The sequence below is a fragment of the Ictidomys tridecemlineatus genome, chromosome 5 (genome assembly GCF_052094955.1).
Source record: "Ictidomys tridecemlineatus isolate mIctTri1 chromosome 5, mIctTri1.hap1, whole genome shotgun sequence".
In the NCBI taxonomy this organism is placed as follows: domain Eukaryota; kingdom Metazoa; phylum Chordata; class Mammalia; order Rodentia; family Sciuridae; genus Ictidomys; species Ictidomys tridecemlineatus.
In genome coordinates, this window is record NC_135481.1 from 89,186,859 (window position 1) to 89,209,402 (window position 22,544).

A 22,544-nucleotide genomic window follows, 5' to 3' on the forward strand; every position below is an offset into this window, starting at 1 on the left:
GGATTAAGCACCCTTTCTATCTGTGTTTACCAAGATTCTTATCCTTGATGAACCTTGAGCACTAGCTCACCTTCTGCCCCATTCATAAAGGACCAGGAGGCAGGATATGTCCTCAGAACTCTAGTCCAGAGCTTTCACCTGGGTCAAAGCCATGTCATTCAACAGAGCCCAACAAAGACAGGTCACACTCAGCAGCCTGATCCCTTACAGGCTCTTCCTTTTGGGCACCACTGACAGTCTGGCCTCTGGAACAGAACTCACTGATTGGTACCCTGGACTATAATGTTCATCTAAGTGAGACAGCCTGCCTCTATAGCAGGACCAAAGCAGTATTCTGCATCAACCAATACATCAATGCTCATTGAGCAAATACTGTGTGCCAGCCAGTAGGGTCCCTGCAAAGCAGCAGTCATCATGGAATCCATATGGTTTTTCTGTGGCTTTTCTGCATCTGAGCTTAAAATTTATAAGAATCACAGTCATCTTTTTTTTCAAGATAATAAAACGTATTTGAATTGTCCTGATGTTACATGGTACAGTTTTGGGGTGCATTATCACAGCAGACCCAAGAATTGCTGATTATGGGGTCTAATCTATCATTGCTTAAGAGCATTCCCTCCCAGGAGGCTGGAGGAAGATGGTGGGGGGAGAGGATTGTGAACAGGACTGTCCTGAGGTAACTTTTTTTTTTTTTTTGGATCTCTGATTGTTTTTAATTATCTTAAATCTTATGGTAAAAAATTTTACAAATTTGTACTGATGGGTATATCTCTTTTACCTTAATCTTTCCATCTAATAAGTTGGCAAAAAGCACCACTACCAACCACCTAGATGTTCCAAAGTATTATTTCTGAACAGTTGTTTAAAAACAATCCTGAATGATAACTTAGTCTTAGAAAATAAAGAATTAAAAAGTAAAGTCTAACTTGTTATTGTATTATGCTGACTTAAAAGCGTCTGAACTTATGGATCAGCTATAAAATGTGAGAAGTGTTAAATATTCTTTATTTAATATCATACATAAACCACACTAAAATGTCTTTCCATAAGGAAAGAACAGCATTTTAGATACAGGGAATTCTAATTAAATTGGCATGGTCAACAAAAATATAAAGTAGACACTGCTTCCTTATCTTCAACCACTGCCTTTAATAGGGTAATGAACACAAATTGAAACAAATGTGAATCATGCTTGGTTCTGAGAGAGTGAATGGCTTTCCCCATATTTAAACATATTCACATAATCAGTTCTATAAAACTAAATATAAAACCAGTTTTTGTGAAATACTGAACATTACTAATTAAGTCCAACCATAACTTTAAAAAGGGGAAACAGTTATAGAATTTACTGAAGTGGGAATATAACCAAAATATTAATTTAACTACAAGTCAGTTTTACTTAAATCAGGATTTAAGTAAAAATATTTTGTGAGTCATTCATGATCTGATTTCTGGTGTATCACATCAATTAAATTATGGTGCACATAAAAAAGCCAAGAGAAATTTCTGTTTGGTAATAAATAAGGCAGTAGCTATTACTCATTAGTGGCTTTTTTGAGGTAAACTATTAGGTCTGCCCTTCTCCCTTCTTCTTAATGCCACGAAGACACATTTTTGTTCTAGGGATGTACTTTTTGGGATTCTCCAAATACTCCATCAGTGTATCCTCTCCCCAGGTGATGCCTTTGTTCTTGTTGGCTTCTGTATAAGAGAATCCAGCAGCCTGACCTGTCTTCCGCCCAAAGAGTCCATGGAGATTTGGCCCAGTCTTGTGCTTGCCTCCCTTTTCCATGGTGTGGCACTGGGCACATTTCTGAACAAAAATCTTCTTGCCTTTCTCAACATCACCCATTTTTAATTCCTTCTTTCGTCGCTAGCGCAAAGAATGTTCCCAATTGGAAGCCAGACATCCCACTCTCTAGCCCAAGGACACACTGGTCTGTGCCTATGGACCGGTGTCAGTCCTGAGGTAACTGTTTTATTTTAATATTTTTAGTTGTAGATGGATGCAATATTTATTTTTATTTATTTATTTTTATATAGTGCTGAGGATCAAACCCAGTGCTTCACACATTGCTAGGCAAGGACTCTACCACTTAGCCACAACCCCTGCCCCTGATTTAGCTCTTATGGAGTGAAAATGAACACTATTGACAAACTCAGATATGAAAAATATTCATATTTTCCTGAAATCTTGGGCCTGACTTTAAGCCTGGGCCAGTGTAAAATGTAACCCTAGTTATTACTGAGACCTAGCCTTACCCACAATTGAACCAAAATAGGCAAGCTTACATTTATGAGGAAAATGGAAGCTCCTCTGATCATCAAGACATCACACTTAAAGTCTGACTGAATTGCTGCATGTTAAGCCAGACTGACAAGGACACACCAATCCAACCCTCAGAGATCTTAGCCAGGCTGGTGGTTGCAGCAGAGAGAGCCTGGGCTTCGGGCTACAGTCAACACTTTCCCCTTCCTGCTCCATCACACTCTTTTAGTTTGGGTAAAGCATCTCTCTGCAATCATGATATCCTCAAAAGATTGAATCTTCATCTCTTTGCCCAATAAGCCACTCTCTGGCTTAATCTCTTTCACAGCACACAACTTTTTCAGACACACACCAAAAAAATAAATAATTAAAATAAAAAACCTGGTGAGACAGATACACAAGAAGAACTTGGTTTTCTGCATGTGACAGAAAGCACAAAATGAAAAGAAAAAAAATTCAGGCATTTCAAAAGATTACGAAACAGGGCATACATTTTCAAATTGGGTGATGCATTTATTTATAGGAATATATTTTGTGACTAGAGTGTATGAAGATAATAAGTGTCACAGGCCCAGAGTCTCCTTTAACAGAAAAAAAAAGCCTAAAAATGAAATATCTGACCTCAGTCGGGTTACACAGACAGGTTTCCACAGAGCAGTGCTGAGCCCAGACCTCCCAACATCAGAGAAGGTCTCTTTCAGTCAAGGGATCAGTCCTCCCTCAACTCCTCCTCAGGGCCAGATGCCTTCAAGTCCATCTGACACTACATAATGGCAGTCACCAAGAATATGAACAATAATAAGTTCTGGAGAAAATGCGGAGAAAAAAGAAACTTTTTTACACTGTTGATGAGATTGTAAATTAGTACAACCACTGTGGAAATGAGTATGGAGGTTCTTCAAAAGTCTAGAACCACCATATGACCTATCTATACTACTCCTCAGTATATATCCTGAAGAATTAAAGTCATTATACTACAGTGACACATGCATACCCATGTTTATAGCAGCACAATTCACATTAGCCAAACTAGAAACCAGCCTAGGAGTCCATCAACAGATAAATGGAGAAAGAAAATGTGGTATATAAACCTGAATAGAATTCTATTCAGGCATAAGAAAAAAAATGAAATATTTTATTTGCCAAAAAATGGATGGAACTAGAGACCACCATTATCTTAATTGAAATAAGCCAAACTCAGAAGGTCAAGGGTCATATATTCTCTCTCATATGTGAAACTAGAGAGGAAAAAGGAAAAGAAAGTTGGAAAGGATAAAGATCACATGAAAATCAAAGGGAGATCAGTAGAGAAAAAACGACCACAGGAAGAGCGGAGGGAAAGGAAGGGGGAATGCTGGGGAGTAATATTAAATAATATGGTTATATATAGTGTGTGTACAAATATGTAATAACAAATTCCATCATTATGTACAACTACAATACATCAATATAAAAATGTGGAAAGAGCAAAAAGAAAAAAAAAACATCTGATACTAATCCCACATGAATTTTTAGCCTCCCAGCCAAAGAGCTTTTCAGTATCTGCTCAGAAAACTCCCTGGAGAAGAAGCTCCTGGCTTGCCAGTCAGCTGCTCTCTGGTAGCTCTAGGCTAAGCGCCTACTCTAGGTGAGCTGCTCACTGGGAAGTTCTCAGCTTGCCAGCTTGCCAGTGCCCTGGACTATAGGCAACACTGGCTAAATTACTTAACATTTTCTCTAGCTTACAGACAGGGTTGGCTATCTAAGTCTCCATTCCTTAAGTGATTTCTTTCAAAAGTACAGTCTGGAAAGAAGGAAATAAAAAGAATAACCTTACAGTGAAAATCTGAAAAATTACTACCTTGGCCATGTGACGAAGGTCAATGTCAACATTCATAAATCATGTTGATATCATTATCCAAAGTACATGTATGAAGAATCGAATTGGGTGTCAACATACTTTATATACAGAGATATGAAAAATTGTGGTATATATGTGTAATAAGAATTGTAGTGCATTCTGCGGTCATTTTTTTTAATCCACAAAAACTAAATAAATCATGTTGATAATAAGATGACATTAACCTCTGTAATCTTCCTCCCAAACCCCATAACTCTGCTCCAATTATAAGAGAAACATGAGACAGATCCCAGTACAGGGACATGCTACAAATTCCTGACCAGCATCCCTCAAAACTCTCAAGGTCATTAAAAGCAAGGGGTTCGAGAAACTATCACAGCCAAAAGGAATCAACTGTAATGTAGTATCCTGGAAGTGATCCTGGATCAGAGAGGGTAAAAACTGAAGAAATCTGAATGAACTATGAACCTTATTAACAATAATTGATCAATAGCAATTCATTTATGTAACAAATATAGCATACTAATATAAAATATTAATAACCACAAAATTAGATATGGAGTTTATGAAAGTTTTGTGTCATCTTCACAGTTGTTCTGTTAATATAAACTACTCTAAACAACAGTTTATTAAGAAGTAAAATAACCCAGTAAGGGGAATGCTCTCTCCTTAGAGAGGAATGTGCTCCATATATTATACACTAAAGCTTAAAAGACTTTCAACATAGCAGAAAAATACACCAAAATTTTTGTTGTCACTAGTTATTTTAATTTTTGGTTGCTTCACTTTAAAATACATAAATAAAAATCACATTCTGCTTATTAAAGTGTTTTAATACTCTTGTGAATTGCTTATCATGTTTTATGTTAAGTGACTAAATATAGAATAACAAATAGCATATTTAATATTGTCACAACTATTCAAAATATATGTTATAGAGGAAAATACACAGGTGTGTGTTTAACCCAAAGGAAACTCATTATTAACAAAGATCTGCCTCAAAGATATCTTATAGACTATTGGATATTTTCTACCATTTTTCAATACAAAGGAATCTTATTCTCAAAACTTCCACGTATGAAGAAAAGACTAAACTGAAATAAGAAGTGGTTTAATGAATGTCTGACACTGATCACTGACACTGCTTAGAAAATGGGAAAATGTCCAGATATAAAAGTCATGCATATTTATCATAAAAATCTAGTTAAATATGGAACATGTAAATGAGAAGAGCAAAGTTTTGGGAGCATCAACATTAATGCTTAAGCATGTCTCCCGCCACAGGTATTGGTAAGATACTTTGTCTTTGGAGCAACTGGAATGTTGATAGTTCTTTCAGTGACTTCTTCCTATCCAATCAAGCCACTTGATTTTGATAGCCTCAATATTCATTTTAATCCAATGAATATCAAGTCCAGGACTTTTGTTCAAAACTGAGATATTAATTTCAAAGAGGAAATTCTAAACATTTAGAAAATATGAGGTTGTGGTGGTGGTAAGACAGGAAGGATTACTATTTGGGTTTTTTGGATATGTCCAACTCCACATATTCCTAGGGCAAGTCAAAACCTCTCTTATTACCAAGCACATTTCACCAGAGCCCTGGCCATTTTTTGCTCTGAGCAAAAATTTTCAGTCTGTGCCAATCAATTATCAGCTTTTCAAGGGTAGGATCCATGTCTCTCTTATCCATGTATCTAGCCTGCTAAACAATTATTCATGATCTTATTAAGATGGAAAAAGACCCAAGAGCTGAGAAAAGAGGACTTTCTTGGTTCTGTTCAGTCAGAGGAGGGTCTCAGCCCTTCCAGTAGTTGCAGCCACAACCTCATCACCCTCCACCTCCTTGTTCTTTATTCTTCCTTTGGCCTTGTGACTCAGCAGTAGAGATGTCAATGTGGTGACAGTGTCATTTTCACCTAAACCAAACCAGAGTACCTCCACAAACCAGCTTGCACCATAACACCCATCAAAACCAAAGGAGCACAGGTCTAAGATATCTGTGAGGTCACTGAGCCCACACCTTCTTCATGTGTGGATTGGGTTGGAGTAAGGCCACTTCTTTCTTCTGCCTTCCCAGGCCCCTAGTTGCTCCCTTGTCTTGGGCAGCACCCTCCTCTAACATTCCACTAGTCCTGGATACCACCAGTACTGGACAATCCACATCTTCTCCTCCAGGGGCTTTGTCTGCTCTGATCTGAGTAGCTCTGACCCAGGCAGTTTTCTGGAAGGATGCCATCACTCCTACTCCTATTGACCTTTCTTCTGGCCCTGGAGCTGAGTAGGGAGTGACCATCCTATTCCAGAAACCCAAGCCCATCTCACAAAATCCCCTGTACTCTGGATATTTCTACTCAACGTGGGTCAGAAATTTTCCTCAACCTGAAGCCAGGGACTTTCTGAAGCCCAGTTTCCATCCCAAACCCCGACTAACAAGTCTGTGGCTAGCTAGAGACTCATCAAGAATGGCAGAAGGGAGGGTATTCTCTAGAAGGTTTACTAGGTGTTAACCTTTCCCTGGACTTTTTCCTCCATTATCCACAGAATGGGTTATCCTTAAAGAGAAATTTGATATAAAGATCCAAAAGATAAATAATTCAAATCCTTCACTCCAACCCAAGAAAGGGACCTCAGACCACCAGCCTGCAGTCCAGAAGAGGTTACTGAACCCAGCTTAAGAACCAGTTGCATTACTCAGTGCTATCTATCCCCCACCTCCTAAAAAGCCAGGATGCAACTGATCTTAGTAACAACATGACTGCATCCAACTTTTCCATAAACTTGTCTCCCTACTAGGCCTTTGCAGTTCAATTTTAGTTGGCCTCTCCACTTCTTTCTTCTGCCTTCCCAGGCCCCTAGTTGCTCTCCTGTTTGGGGCAGAATTCTCCTCCAACATCCCACCAGTCCTGGATCCCACCAGCACTGGACAATTCCAGCAATCCCACCACGCCCTCTAATTGGAGGTCATTTGTTCATGCAGCTATAAATATTTACAGAGAAGTCAGTATGAGTTAAACTCTAGAACATGAAGACTTTAGAAAATCCAATGCCATAAGTCATGAGTAGATTACAAGATGGCACAACATATCTCCATATATGTGCTGAAAACAGGGCAGAGGACAGTGTCCCCCTGTTTCATTTCAAAGTTATGAGGTTTGAGGATCAGAAAAAAAGTCATTTTGCCTATAAAGAGTGCTGCCTACAGAGCCTATCACTCATCCCTGCTGTCTACAAGCACTGTAGATTCCACCCTCAAACACCACCTTTCTTCCTGACCACAGCTGATCCCACTCACCCATCTTTTCTTTCAGAAGAGATCATTGGGGGCCATGAGGCCAAGTCCCACTCCTAACCCTACATGGCCTTTGTCTAGTTTCTGGATAAGAAAGATAGAAGAGGTGCCGTAGTATCCTGGTGCAAGAGGACTTCGTGCTGACAGCTGTTCACTGCCAGGAAGGTGAGGAACAGCAGCAAGCCCACACATCCTGAGACCCCCATAAGGATCCTTGTTCTCTCCCAGATACTACAGACAGCAGGAACTTCCAAGGTGCTGGTTACACAAGCCCCTGAGAACTCATCAAAAGCAGGACTGGGGAGATGAAATGAAAGGCTGAGAAATAGGGCAGGTAAGCTCTGGGGTCAGAGGGCGAGAGGTCAAGGCAAGTGGCACAGTTGAGAAGAGACCACAATGGACAATTAAAGCTGTGGTAGAGGTCAAGAGCATGCATTAGGGCCCCAGTGCAAACTTGAACAACTTCACAATTCCGACTAGAAGCAAGAAAGGGCCCCTGGAAGTTCTACTTCAGGGTCCTTGAGAGCAGAGGGGACAGCCCCTCAGCTGGGGCCTACTTCCTCAGTTTCCCCTCAGCTGCAGCCCCAACCTGCCCCTATTCTAGCCTGCTCTTCACAGTTCCTGGCTGTATTCTCTGTGATTCAACAACCCCCATCCCCACTCTGCTCTCTACATGGCTCAATAAATGTCACCCTGGGGGCCCACAACATCACAAAGCAGAAGAGGTCCCATCAGGTCATCCCCGTGAGAAGAGCCATCCCCCACCCAGACTACAATCCTAAATGCTTCTTCAGCGACATCAGGGTACTGCAGGTAAGGCCCTGCTCCTGCCCTCCCTGGTTCAGGTGTTCCTCAGGTGTTTCTCCTCCCACTGTGACACTGCTCTTTGCCTCCCTTCCATCCTGACATCATGGTGTCCAGGCCCAGAGACCATTGCCTAAACTGGACTGTTTCTTGTGCCCCTCAGCTGAAGAAAAAGGCCAAGCAGAATCCCACTGTGCAGCCACTCAGGCTGCCCAGGGGCAAGGACAGGATGAAGCCAGGGAATTTATCTTATGGCCAGATGGAGGATGATGGACCAATTGGCACTTGAGTGACTCACTTTAGGAGGCAGAGCTGACAGTGCAGGAGGACCTAGAGTGCAAATCACTTTTCTGCCTTTACGACAATGCCATCAACATTTGTGTAGGGTAGCCCCAAGAAAACAAAGACTGGCAAAAAGGTGAGTTTCCAGCATTGCACAGACAGAAATCAGGGAAAGAGGAATTTGGAGTAGGTCTGAGATATGAGAATGCCCATATCCTCATGCCCCTAGTTCAGAGTTTGGGCCACCTGGGTTCCCCCCGAATCCAGTCTTCAGTCCACTCCCTGGGTGGATCAGGAGTGAGGGAGGATCAGTCATCCCAAAGGAGAATATCCCTGAGGATTGCAGAGAAGGGTATGGCCTGAGTGGAGCTGGAGAGAAAACTCAGGGTCAGGCCTGGGAGTGAGAGAGGCAGTGAGTCTGACCCTGGCCTCCATCCCACACACACAATACCCTAACAGGGACCACCCACTCCTAGGGAGGCCAGAGGGCAGTGCCAGGAGGAGGCCAGCTTAGCAATTCTTCTCTCTGCCCACAGGGGGATACAGAGGGGTCCCTATGTGTGTAGCAGCATGGTCCAGGGCACTTTATGTTATGGACAGAAAATGAGACCCCTTGAATCACCAAGGTCTCCTACTTCCTGCCCTCGATAAAGAAAACCACAAAGGGCCTCCAACAGCAGGCATATGACTAACCTTCCTCTGTGCCTGACCATCTTTTCTGAGGCAGAACAAGAATTCAATGGGAGCAAGCAGGATTGCAATAAATGGAACTCTAGAATGAATGTGCCTGAAGTCTTTCTTATTTATTCACTGAACCATTTTCAGTCTGCAATAGCATTGCTCTAGGCAGCCCTCTACCGTCAGTTCTGGGTTTCCCTTCCTCTGTTCTCCCCCAGCCCTCCCTCCTCCCTGAACTGCATGATGAACAGTTTCTCAACAATTTTTCCACCACACACTTTTCTTTTATTCTCAGCTCTACAAGGTTGGCTTCCCCACTGCACAGCTGGGCATCTGTAGCATTAGAGGTGTACTCATATGCTCTTTCACACACTTTTCATACTTTGCCTTCAAAAGATGAATCTCTCTGGCCATCAGGAATTTCTTATCATCTCTAAGATAACCACCTTTATCAAGCCCCCAACACTTTGGCAGAGAACAGAGGCAGGGCAATGGAAAGGGGATAATTCCAGGGATCCAGGAGGCCAAGGACCGTGCCAGGTTTCCTGTTTCCCAGGCCTTTCTCTCCAGTGGGACAGACTCCTCCCACCATCAGAGCTGTCTGCAGCTCACAAGGCTGAAATGCCCCTTCAATGAACCTCAGGCTCACTCAGGCCCCATTTTCCTGCCTTTCCCTGGCTCCAGCACAGAGCTCAGTCAACCTTCCTCCTCTCCAGCTGGCCTTTCCACACTAGCCCCCTGTTTTCCTTCCAGGTTCTTCTAGCCACCAGCTCCCTTTCCTTCCAGCCCACCCTGGTTCCAGTTAGCCTTTCTCTCATCTCCTTAACAGAGTTCTCCTCTACTGATTGTTCCTAACAGATTTGGGCTGCCAACACACCTGATGTTCCCACCTCCCACCTGGGAAGGGCTGGACCAGCATCTTCCAGAGGCCCAGGCGCCACCTGTGGTGGAGTCACTCAGCAACCTCAGCCCCTTTCAGCCTAGCCCATCCTGGGAACCCAGACTCCCCCTGCTGGCAACCTGAGGTTATTGCGGCCTGTGAGCCAGAGGGCTCCAGGGCTGCTGGGCCAGAAGTATCACTTTGCCCTCCATTGATGGACACAGATTGATCTCTTTTATCTTTATAACAGGCACACAATAGGCTATGTCTTCATCTTTGGAAGCTTAGAATAATGAAAATTTTTCCTCTAAATTTTCCTTGCATCAGACAGATCAAATTGGCACAGATGGATCTGTATTTGGAATCCACAAGAAATCTTGTTTTGAAAATAATTGAATTATCTGTGTTCTATCTGTGTTGTGCATGAGAGTGAACCTCAATCCACAACCACCACCACCCCCAAAAAATGCTACAATTCAAGTATGAGACAGTTCATTGTGACCAAGATGACCTTATTCAGGATCCTGTATCCACTAGCTGGGCGTGGTGGCGCACATCTATAATCCCAGCAACTTTGAATGCTGCAGCAGGAGGATCTCAAGTCCCAGGTCAGTTTCATCAATTTAGTGAGGCCCTAAGCAACTTAGTGAGACCCTGTCTCAAAATAAAAAGGGCTGGAGATGTTGCTCAATAGTTAAGTACCCTGGCTTCAATGCCTAGTACCAAAAAAAAAAAAAAAGTCACTAGTGAGTTACATGTAGACAAACATTGAATCAAGTGAGACCAACATCAAAAAGTAGAGCAACTTCATTATAAATAATAACAAATAAAATTCATGAGTATGATAAAATAAGTTTAGCACACTGAAAAACAGAAAAACAAAAAGACATAATTCTCTTACAATAGTTGATGACCAACTGCCAAGTCTACCCCTGAGAATCACAACACTGGTAGCAGCACAGGTGAGAGAGGAGTTAAATGCACAAGCAGAAATGAACAAGTGGATATTAGAGGGTGCAGGAGCTTGCAGCAATCCCTCAATAGAAATGCAGAGACCACAGAGTCAGCACAGAGTCCAAGGGTATAAACCTGAGCCGGCAGCAGAGTGTACAAGGTTTTTACCACCAGAGCTAAAGGATGATGGTCTTGTAGGACAATCCCAATGGTCAGTCTTCTCCTCTATACCAGACAAAAACACTGAGCATGAAATACTTTGAGAAGAAAAAAATTCCTTATAATAAACAGCACCATGCAGACTGGCCTGCTTTTGATGGCACTTGTTTCTTTATAATGATTTCTCTATAAGTTTATGTTTATTTCTCTCTCTTGACCTACTAACTTTCATTTCTAGGACTTTATCTTATGTGAGATTTGAAGTGTGTGTGCATGTGAAAGTGTGGGTGTATAGGTGGGTTATTCATAAAGTTGTTCATCACAGTATTAAATTCCAAACTGTAATCAGTACTAATGTCCAAGTAGGAAAATGGTAGACCATGGCACATTCATCTTATGCATTGTGTAGCCATTAACATTGACATTATCCATTGTTATAGAAAACTAGGCCAAAAACATTAATAGGAAAGTTATTTTAAAAAAATACTAATAAACATTTATTAAAAATTTAAAACTCACTGACTAATGTAATTATTAATAATTTGTGCTTATCTTATTTGGAAGGATTTTCAAAAAAAATAATCAGATTCAGTGTGGACAATTAGAAAATGGCATTTTCTCACCTTGTGCACAAATATCCTTAAAAATTCTGTGCACCTACTATAGAGGCTGAGGTGAAAAGACAGCATGAGCCTGGGAGTTCAAGATCAACCTGAGCAACAAAGTAAAACCCTGTCTCAAAAACAAGTAAGCAGGGCTGGGGTTGTGGCTCAGTGGTAGAGCACTTAATTAGCATGTGTGAGGCACTGGGTTCAATTCTCAGCACCACATATAAATAAATGAGTAAAGAGATACATCAACAGTAGATAGATAGATAGATAGATAGATAGATAGATAGATAGATAGATAGATAGATAGATAGATAGATATACATATATACATTATTTTTAAGTGAACAAAAAGGGGCTGGAGTATAGTTCAGTGATCAAGTACCTGCCTAACATGCACTAGACCATGGGTTTCATCCCCAGCACAACAAAGACCCTTTTAAAAAAAGAAGAAGGATTTGGTGTCAACATACCTTATATATAAGCAGAGATATGATAAATTATTGTATAATGGTGTATTAAGAATTATAATGCAAAATAAGTAATTAAATAATTTTTTTAAAAAATAAGAAGGGCAACTTTGACCTAGGTATCAGCCACACCAAGAAAATTGGTACTTGTTCCTTTACAATGATCTCTATATAAGTTTATGAGGTGAAAGGACAGCATGTTCTTGGGAGTACAAGATTATTCCTTAGAGTTTTGTTACAATAAAATCTTAGGAACAATGGCAATGTCCAGCACTTTTTGAGGAACAGTTTTTTTAATTGCATATAATTAAACACTTTGAAATCCTTACAGATTGTTATAAAACTACATTTGGTCATATGGAAGAATGTTCACAGTATGTTTAAGACAAAAGGCGATTATAGGTCAGTATATACTACAATAAAATTTTTGCTTATTCACATAGTGAATTGTGCTGCTATAAACACTGATGTGGCTGTGTCCCTGTAGTTTGCTGTTTTTAAGTCCTTTGGGTATAAACCAAGGAACAGGATAGCTGGAATGGTGGTTCCATTCCCAGTTTTTAAGAAATCTCCATACTGCTTTCCAAATTGGTTGCACCAATATGCAGTCCCACCAGCAATGTCTTTGCCTTTTTCCCCACAAACTCATCTTATTGTTTGTATTCTTAATAGCTGCCATTCTGACTGAAGTGAGATGAAATCTTAGAGTAGTTTTGATTTGCATTTCTCTAATTGCTAGGGATGTATTTATTGGTTGATTGTATATCATCTTCTGAGAGGTGTCTATTCAATTCCTTGATACATTTATTGATTGGGTTATTTGTTTTTTTGGTGTTAAGATTTTTGAGTTCTTTATATACTCTAAAGATTAGTGCTTTCTCTGATGTGCATGTGATAAAAATTTGCTCCCATTCTGTAGGCACTCTATTCACTTCACTGTTTCTTTTGCTGAGCAGAAGCTTTTTAGTTTGAATCCATCCCATTCATTGATTCTTGATTTTAATTCTTGTGCTATAGGAGTCTTATTAAGGAAGTTGGGGCCTAATCCAACATGATGGAGATTTGGGCCTACTTTTTCCTCTATAAGGTACAGGGTTTCTGGTTTAATTCCTACTCCTTGATTCACTTTGAGTTGAGTTTTGTGCACAGTGAGAGATAGGGGCTTAATTTCATTTTGTTGCATATGGATTTCCAGTTTTCCCGGCACTATTTGTTGAAGAGGCTATCTTTTCTCCAATATATATTTTTGTTGCCTTTGTCTAATATAACTGTATTTATGTGGATTTGTCTCTGTGTCCTCTATTCTGTATCATTGGTCTACAAGTCTATTTTAGTGCCAATATGAGGTCTGTTTTGTTATTTTTGCTCTGTAGTATAGTTTAAGGTCTGGTATACTGATGCCACCTGCTTCACTATTCCTGCTAAAGATTGCTTTAGCTATTCTTGGTCTCTTATTTTTCCATATGAATTTCATGATTGCTTTTTCTATTTGTATGAGGAATGTAATTGGGATTCTGATTGGAATTGCATTAAATCTGTATAGTGCTTTTGGTAGTATGGTCATTTTGACAATATTAATTCTGCCTAACCAAGAACAAGAAAGATTAATTATAAATTTTATGTATTATTTAAATAACTCAAAAGACTGTTTACTAAATATACCTGAGCTTCTAAAATGATATCCAATAACAAACTTTTAATAAAATGAGGGGAAATGTTTATGTTGAACAATTTAAAATACAGGATTCAAAACTGAACATGTTGTGATCATCCCTATGTAAAAATATACAAAGAATAAAATCTAGATAGAAACATCTCTATTAACAATGGTCAGTTAGGTAGTGGGATTGAGACTGATGTATTTCTTCTTTCATGTTTTAATTTATTCAGTATTTTAAATGCTGCAATTATTAAAATAACTTTACTTAAAAAGAATACTTCATGTTAGAAAAAGGTTGCCTTAATTATGTTGGAACATATTAAGACAAACCTAACTAATAGATAAGCTTGAGAATTTCAGTGACTAATACAATAATGTATTTCTTGCTCACAAAATAAGTATTCCTAATGAGTATCTGTCCTCCTTTACTCTTAAGTATTCCAGTCTGAGCAGTAAATCACATGGTTAGCCCATGATTAAAGAACCCAAGCTCAGTCCCCCAAAGGTAGCTTCCCAGTTCCTCAAATTTATCTGCAACAAACCTGGAAAGGGAAGTGCCTAGATGACCGGGCACAGGAGAATGAGCTGGTCCAGATCTGGAAGGTGCCCATGGCATTTCCATTCACATTCCTTTTGCTATAACAGTCACACAGCCTCACCTAATTGTGTCCCTTGGAAAGAAAAAGAAAATGTCTTGCTAAACTGCTAGCATGTCTCTACCACAGTGCTTAATAATTTTTCTGTTTATCAGAAAATGTATCCTCTGATACATTTACATTACAGAAAAAAATAGATAATATTAAGGTGAAAATAAAAGTTGCACAAAACCATCTTCTGGTTGTTGCCCTTTTCTCCCTGCAGAATTAGTGTTGAACTGTACACATGGTTCTACATTCTACTTTTCCCACTTAATATCAGAGGGTGCAAATTTCCCCATGCCACTGAATAGTCCTCTACAGTATAATGCTTTGAATGGCTCAATAGCATGTCATCCCATGAATATATTATATTGCATATCACTCTTCTCCAATTGTTAAATATTTGGTCTGAGCATTTTTGCCTGAGTCTCAGGAGAAATGTCCACCTCCACCTCTTTCTCATGTTGAGCCAGGGTGCTAGGGTCAGCAACTCAAGTAAGCTTTTCTGCCAGAAACCCCTGAGAACCCTGAATCATTTTTTTTAATCAGTCTCTGCCATCTCCATGATTTCTGGTATGCTTCTTTCCTTGTAACTAAACTGACTGAAAAATTCTATACAGACTCCAGAGAATCTACCACTACAAATCATTATTTCAGGACATCCTGCACCCCTGCAGGATTCAGCCTTGTCTTAGTCAGCTGCTCTTCCCCTCAAGGACCACAACCCAGGCCAGGTCTTAGCAGTATCTGGCTCCCAGTAGTCACATATGGTGGAAAGACAAGTGGCTCTGGCACAGCCTTCTCCCGGCATAGGCATTTCATGAAGCAACCACAATCTCATTTGCAGACAACTCCAAAGATGCTTCCAAAATGTCCCTAAAAAATGATATCAAGATTGCCATGAGGATCAGGAGTGTCACAATAGAACCCAAGTCTTCTTATAAAACCAAGAGGAACTAGAATGATTACTGACTAAAGGAGGATAAAAGGAAGAGAGGGGAATTCAATCCAGCAACAGTTGGCAACTGCCTGCCCAGAGGATTCGCATTGTTGGTGGCTTAGGGGCCCAGGGAGGAGGTGGGAAACACCTGACTTTAATGTCCCAACATCGCAGAGGAGAAAAAACCTTGTAACTGACGGAAATGAAATAAAACAGCCAAAAATAGATGCAACCAACTATGAATATTGTGAAACATATCAGTCTTGCCTATTCAAAAGATCACAATTTTTAATTAAAATTTAAAAATGTTTAAAAACCATATGTCTTTGTAACTCACTAATATGACACTCTCTTCATTTACTGTGGGTTTATTTGCTAAAGCAAGACCTCCTGGCTTATTGTTTAAAAGTGTCTGCTATGGCTGGCCATTTGTTTTTTCCAAATATATTTAGAATTAATTATACTCTACAATTTAGAGATTAATTTATCTCATATATCCCCTTATTCATTCAAATGTCCTCTCCAACCCACACCCCATGACAGGCTTTTTCAATGTTTTGTAAAACACATGCACATGAAAAGTCCACAAAATACAAATACATGAAGATTAATTATAATGTAGACACTATGTTTCATGTCAAGAAGCAGGGCACATTCAACACTCCAGAAACCTCTCATATGTCTCCTCCTGGTCAGAAGACTCTCTGCCCTCCAATCTTAGAGTTGACTACCATTCTGACTAGTAGTAACCACTTTCTTGATTTTTATTATGTATTTCTCACATATATTCTCATGTGTGCATTTCTATCCACTATAGTTTCACTTTGCCTTGTTTTGAACTTTATAAAAAAGAAATCATGCTAAAATTAGTCTTCTTGGGTTCTTTCTACATATGTTGGCATGACTTCTTTATGCCACTGCATGAGGCAATAGCTCATTTATTTTCATAGCTATACAATATTCCATTGTGTGATTTTACCATAATATTATCATGCAAATTACGATTATGCTGCTGCAGATGGACCTTGCAAGTGTTCTCAATGTGGGGCTATTGTAAATAATGCTGCTAAAACCTTCTTGGATATGTATCTGATAGAAACGTGTGCATGTTTCTCTAGGGTATGTGCCCAGGAGTGAGTAGCTGAACTGGTATCTTATTGTGCTTTAAATTGGTGCTTTTCAGTATTATTCAGCCATAATGAAGAATGAAATTATGGCATTTGCAGGTAAATAGATGGAACTGAAGACTATCATACTAAGTGAAATAAACCAATCCCAAAAACCCAAAGGCCAAATATTCTCTCTGATATGTGGATGCTGACTCACAATAGGCAGAGGGGCTGTGGGGAGGTTTACTAGATTGGACTGGGTGGAGTCGGGGGAAGGGAGGAGGGATGGGGAAAAAGACAATAGAATGAATCAGACATAACTTTCCTATGTTCATATACAACCAGTATAACTCCACATCATGTAAAACCACAAGAATGGGGAGTTATACTCCATGTAGCATGTCAAAATACATTCTACTGTCATGTATGGCTAAAAAGAACAAATAAAAAATAAAAATAAATTGGTGCCTCTCTGGTACCTGGTGAAAGTAACACCTTCCCATAGATCTTATTGGTCACTTGTATTTTCTATTGGTAAGGGTATTAAAGTCTTTTGCCCATTATATTGTTGAATTGGTTATTTTTTTAGACATTATTTTAGACATTCTTTGTGTAGTTAGAATACTTGTTGGTTATGTGTGTTCTAACCATCTTTAGACCCATTCTATAAATTGCCTTTTTTTCTCTCAACTTTAATGTATCAAATTCATCAATAATTTTCTTTATGATCAATACTTTTTAGATAATATCTAAAATCTTTAGCTATAATGAAAATATTATTACATTATATTCTCAAATTTTTATTCACACTTGGATCCATAACTTACCTAGGATGGACTTTTTGATATGGTGTGAGAAAAGATCAAGTTTTCCCCTCCCCCTCGCCCACAGAAAATATTTGTCTCTGTAGGATACCATAAAGACTTCTATTTTCTGAATACCATTTAATGGAGAGAAAAGAAAAAAATAATCTTTTCTCTCCTATGATGCAGGATGCAACCTCTATCACAAATTAAGTATCCATATGTGTATGTTTGTCAGTGTCCATATGTCTGCAAGATCTTTATTTCTGGCCCATTAATCTATGTCTGGGTACCTCACCAATATGACACTATCTTCATTACTGTGGTTTATTTGCTAACGCAAGAACTCACATCTTTTTCTCATTCTTTAAAAGTTTCCTGGCTACTGTTGTCCATTTGTTTTTTCCAAATATATTTAGAATTAGTTAATTCAGGTGCAATGAATTTATAGATCAATTTTGGAAAAACTGACATTTGTATAAGATTTAGTCTTCCAATTAATGAACACAGAATCTCTATGTTTAGGTCTTCCTAAATATCTCTTTATTCAATTTTTAAATGTTCACCAAAGATGTACTGCACATGTCCCTTTAGATTACATTTTATTCTTTGATCATTTCTATGCCATTTAAGTGATAACTTTCTTAAATTTTTATTTTTTAATACTGTTGCTGTACATGTGGAAATATAATTAATTTTTAATTGATCTGTATCTAGCAATTTCATTTAACTCTTATTAATTATGTAATTTGAGCTGTAGAATTTTTTGGATTCTCATTATATGCTATCATCTCTTCAAATCATTATAATATTGTCTCCTTTTTTCTTTTCTTAGACCTTTCATTTCTATGTCCTGCCTAACTTCACTAGCTAAAATTGTTAGTAGAATATTGAACAGAATAAATTATAATTTGTGCCAGGTATTCTTGTATTGTTTTGTTCTGAAAGCAAAAGCTTTCAGGGCTGGGGATGTGGCTCAAGTCGTAGTGCGCTCGCCTGGCATGCATGCAGCCCGGGTTCGATCCTCAGCACCACATACAAACAAAGATGTTGTGTCCACTGAAAACTAAGAAATAAATATTAAAATATTAAAAAAAAGAAAAAGCTTTCAGTACATCACCATTAGGTATACTAATTGCTGTGGGATTCTGTGGATAACTTTTATGAAATTATAAACATTTATTTTTATTCCTAGTATACTAAAAAAAATTTTAATGAATGAGGGTGAATTTTAGCAAATGCTTGTTTATTTTTGCTTCAATTGAATAGTAAAGATGTTTCTTTAATCAATGTGGTGTGCTACAGCAGTTAACTTTCAAATAAAAAGCCTAAAATTATTAAATTAGTAAACTTTAATAAAGCCTAGAATTAATAAATTAATAAACTTTAATTCTTAGGATACATACCTAAAATAAAATAAAAGGATCTTTTATTCCTTATTTTTTCTCTCCACATGGTCCTGGAATAAACCCAAGCTTCTTATGATGCATCTTTCTGCTTTTTTATTTATTTGGTTTGCATAAATATTCAAAAATGATATTGGCCCATTGGGTTTGCCCTCAAGGTGATGCTAGCCCCATAAAGAAGTTGGATAGCATTCACTACCCAAAGAAATCTGATAGCAGTCTTTTAGTATTTTCTAGAGATTTTTCACTTTATGAGGTTATCAAAACAAAGTTCAAACGTTATGGGTGCAGTACATTCCCCTAGAGCAATAGTACCTTTCTATCTGGCCTCAATATCCTTTGATTTTGGCCTGAAAATCACACTTGCTTTGAAAGTTCTTTGAAACTTTTAAGGTTTTTAGGCATTTTAAACAGTTTTGTATTTATCCTAAGAATTTGGTATTTATCCTAAGAATTAAATTTATCATACTGCAGTGATACATGCATACATGTATTTTAGCAAATACATGTATGTATTTGATTGCTTTTAATAGGAAGGTTGACATTAAATCCTAGAGAGAAAATTCCCTGTGTGCGTCTTTTTTCTTTCTTTTTTCCTTTTTTTTGGTACTGGGGATTGAACTAAGGGGTACTCTACCACCGAGCTACACCCTCAACCCCTTTTGTTTTTCATTTTGAGACATTCAGCCCCCAGTGGTCACAGTTCACCTCCAAGAAGAGGATTCAGCTCTGCTGCGTTATGCCCATTGGAAAATATGAAACAATGTCCTCCAGTTCACATAGATGCAGATCCAGCTTTGATTGTCTCACTGTAAAGGGAACCAATGCTCCTGATGGGAGAAATATATATTTCAAGTACCAAAAGCTTAGAGGCAGGTTGTCAGGAAGCAATTAGGCTAGCACACCTCCATGTTGGTGGCATGTTTACCCTGTCCTCTACTTTTGTAATCTTCTCTGCTACCTCCAAGGTTGTGAGCTCCTGAGCATTTTCCATTCCAGATATGCCATCGCAGATATTATTCTTCTTTCTCTAATTGTCCCTTACTTGGGGTGATGGCAATGTCATGTCATTGTTCTGGATGGCATTTGGAAGTATTTTTGTGTAGCACATGTTCGCATACACATTCTATGAATTTTCATATTTTCCGATCGAAGTATTGAATCTCTGACCCTAACCCATACCCTACTAAGCACTGACTGCTAATCCTAACATTATGGGTAAAAATAAACCTAAAATAAAAGAAATAGTTAGTTCATAGGAGGCATTGTGTATATTTTGACTTGCCTTTTCCTTTATCAAGGGTATGTGTCATAAAACTAGTCGCATGTTCATTCTAATACTTCTCCATGAATTTTCAAACTTAACAAATGTGTAACTTCCAGACTCTCTTTCTCTGTAGTCTGGGTCAGAACATGTATTTTTATATACATATATATTATATTGGATTGCCCCAACTAGCCTCAAACTTGAGATCCTCCTGCTTCAGCCTCTCAAGTAAGTGGGATTACTGGCATGTGTCACCACACCTAGCTGATATGCACATCTTTACTCCTTTTATTTTTCCCACATTTCTTATTGGTTGTACATGATGATGAGATGTGTTGTTACATATTCATACATGCATGCAATATAACAATATAATTTAGCCAATATTACTCCCCAGCACTTCCTCCTCTCACTTGGTCCCTTTCCTTTACTGATCTCCCTTTGATTTTTAAGAGACCCACCGCCACCTCTCTTTTCTTTTTTCCTCTGACTATTGTGAATTGTGCTGCTATAAACATGGGTATGCATGTATCACTGCAGTATGATAGATTCAATCTTTAGGATAAATACCAAGGATCCTTTACTTCTTTTTTTTTCCTCTACAGACTGTATTTTATTCTTTTCTTTTAAATTAATGTTTTTAAAACAAAATATTTTTTAAAAAATGTTTTGAAAGTGTTGCAAAAGTAATTCAATTAAAATTGTCCCAAAAACTAAGGCACTAAAAAGCTGTTACACTATTTTCTCTTTTTCTTCACATTAATTATTATACACATAAAGAAATTTCATAGATTATGTGCTGAAGAAGGAGTTAAACTCTGTGCAGCTCTAAAAATAAGTGGAAAATGATACCTATTTATGTGTTAGAAGAGAATCCTTAACCTTCATAAGATTTTCAAGTGGACCTATCACACTCCACAAAAGGTTGGGAATTGTACTCATCTTCAACTGTTATTTTTGCAAAACTTATGCAGGATTATAATGATCTGTGAATATGCAGAATCTTCTGAATATCTTTTTACTTATTCTAATTTGTTATATATGACAACAGAATGCATTAGTATTCATATTACATATATAGAACACAATTTTTCATGTCTCAGATTGTACACAAAGTATAATTACACCATTCATGTCTTCATACATGTATTTAGGTTAATGATGTCTGTCTCGTTCCACCATCTTTCCTACCCCCCTTACCCCTCCCTTCCCCTCCCTCCCCTTTGCCCTATCTAGTGTTCATCTAATCCTCCAATGCCCCACCCACAACCTCATCAAGAATGAACATCCTTATATCAGAGAAAACATTCGACATTTGTTTTTTTGGGATTGGCTAACTTCACTTGGATTATATTCTCTATCTATTTACCTGCAAACGCCATGATTTTATTCTCTTTTAATGCTGAATAATATTCCATTGTGTATATATACCACATTTTCTTTATCCATTCATCTACCCAGAAGAAATCTTATAGTAGTCTTTTAGCTATTGTGATTTGTGCTGCTATAAACACTGATATGACTGCATCTCTGTAGTTTGCTGTTTTTAAGTCCTTTGGATATAAACCAAGAAGTGGGATAGCTGGGTCAAAGGTGGGTCCATTCCCAGTTTTCCAAGGAATCTCCATACTGCTTTCCATATTGGCTGCACCAGTTTGCAGTCCCACCAGCAATGTATGCGTGTGCCTTTTTACCCACATCCTCACCAACACTTATTGTTGTTTGTATTCTTAATAGCTGTGATTCTGACTGGAATGAGATGAAATCTTGGAGTAATTTTGATTTGCATTTCTCTAATTGCTAGAGATGTTGAATATTTTTTCATATATTTGTTGATTAATTGTATATCATCTTCCGAGAAGTGTCTGTTCAGTTCCTTGGCCTATTTATTGATTGGGTCATTTTGGTTTTTTTTAGTGTTAAGATTTTTGAGTTCTTTATATATCCTAGAGATTAGTGCTGTCTCTGATGTGCATGAGGTAAAAATTTGCTCCCATTCTGTAGGCTACTATTCACTTCATTGATTGTGTCTTTTGCTGAGAAGAAGCTTTTTAGTTTGAATCCATCCCATTTATTGATTCTTGATTTTTATTCTTGTACTATAGGAGTCTTATTAAGGAAGTAGGGGCCTAATCCAACATGATGGAGATTTGGGCCTATTTTTTCTTCTATTAGATGCAGGTTTCTGGTTTAATTCCTAGGTTCTTGATTCATTTTGAGTTGAGTTTTTGAGAGATAGGGGTTTAATTTCATTTTGTTGCATATGGATTTCCAATTTTCCCAGCACCATTTGTTGACCATCTAAATATTTTCAGCAGTGTTTAATGAACCACGGTGTAACTCTGCAGTGGTTTCCTGTGCTGACTATTTGCTCCTAGTGTTGACTATTTGCTCTAATTCTTTTTGTCTTATAGGCTTCGTTAACAATAAATGCACCTCCTTTTTGAAGCTATCACCTCAGGGGCAGAGAAAGGAAATTAGGTTA

General features: G+C 38.3%; 1 non-coding gene and 1 pseudogene across 1 annotated transcript; both read right to left on the minus strand.

The window, feature by feature from the left end:
• Nucleotides 1–1,332: 1,332 nt before the first annotated feature.
• LOC101957481 (cytochrome c, somatic pseudogene) lies at nucleotides 1,333–1,880 on the minus strand (annotated as a pseudogene).
• Nucleotides 1,881–9,449: 7,569 nt separating this feature from the next.
• LOC120887025 (small nucleolar RNA SNORD55/SNORD39) lies at nucleotides 9,450–9,527 on the minus strand. Its single transcript, XR_005730196.2, has one exon. It is a non-coding gene; the product is annotated as a small nucleolar RNA SNORD55/SNORD39 (small nucleolar RNA).
• Nucleotides 9,528–22,544: the final 13,017 nt, after the last annotated feature.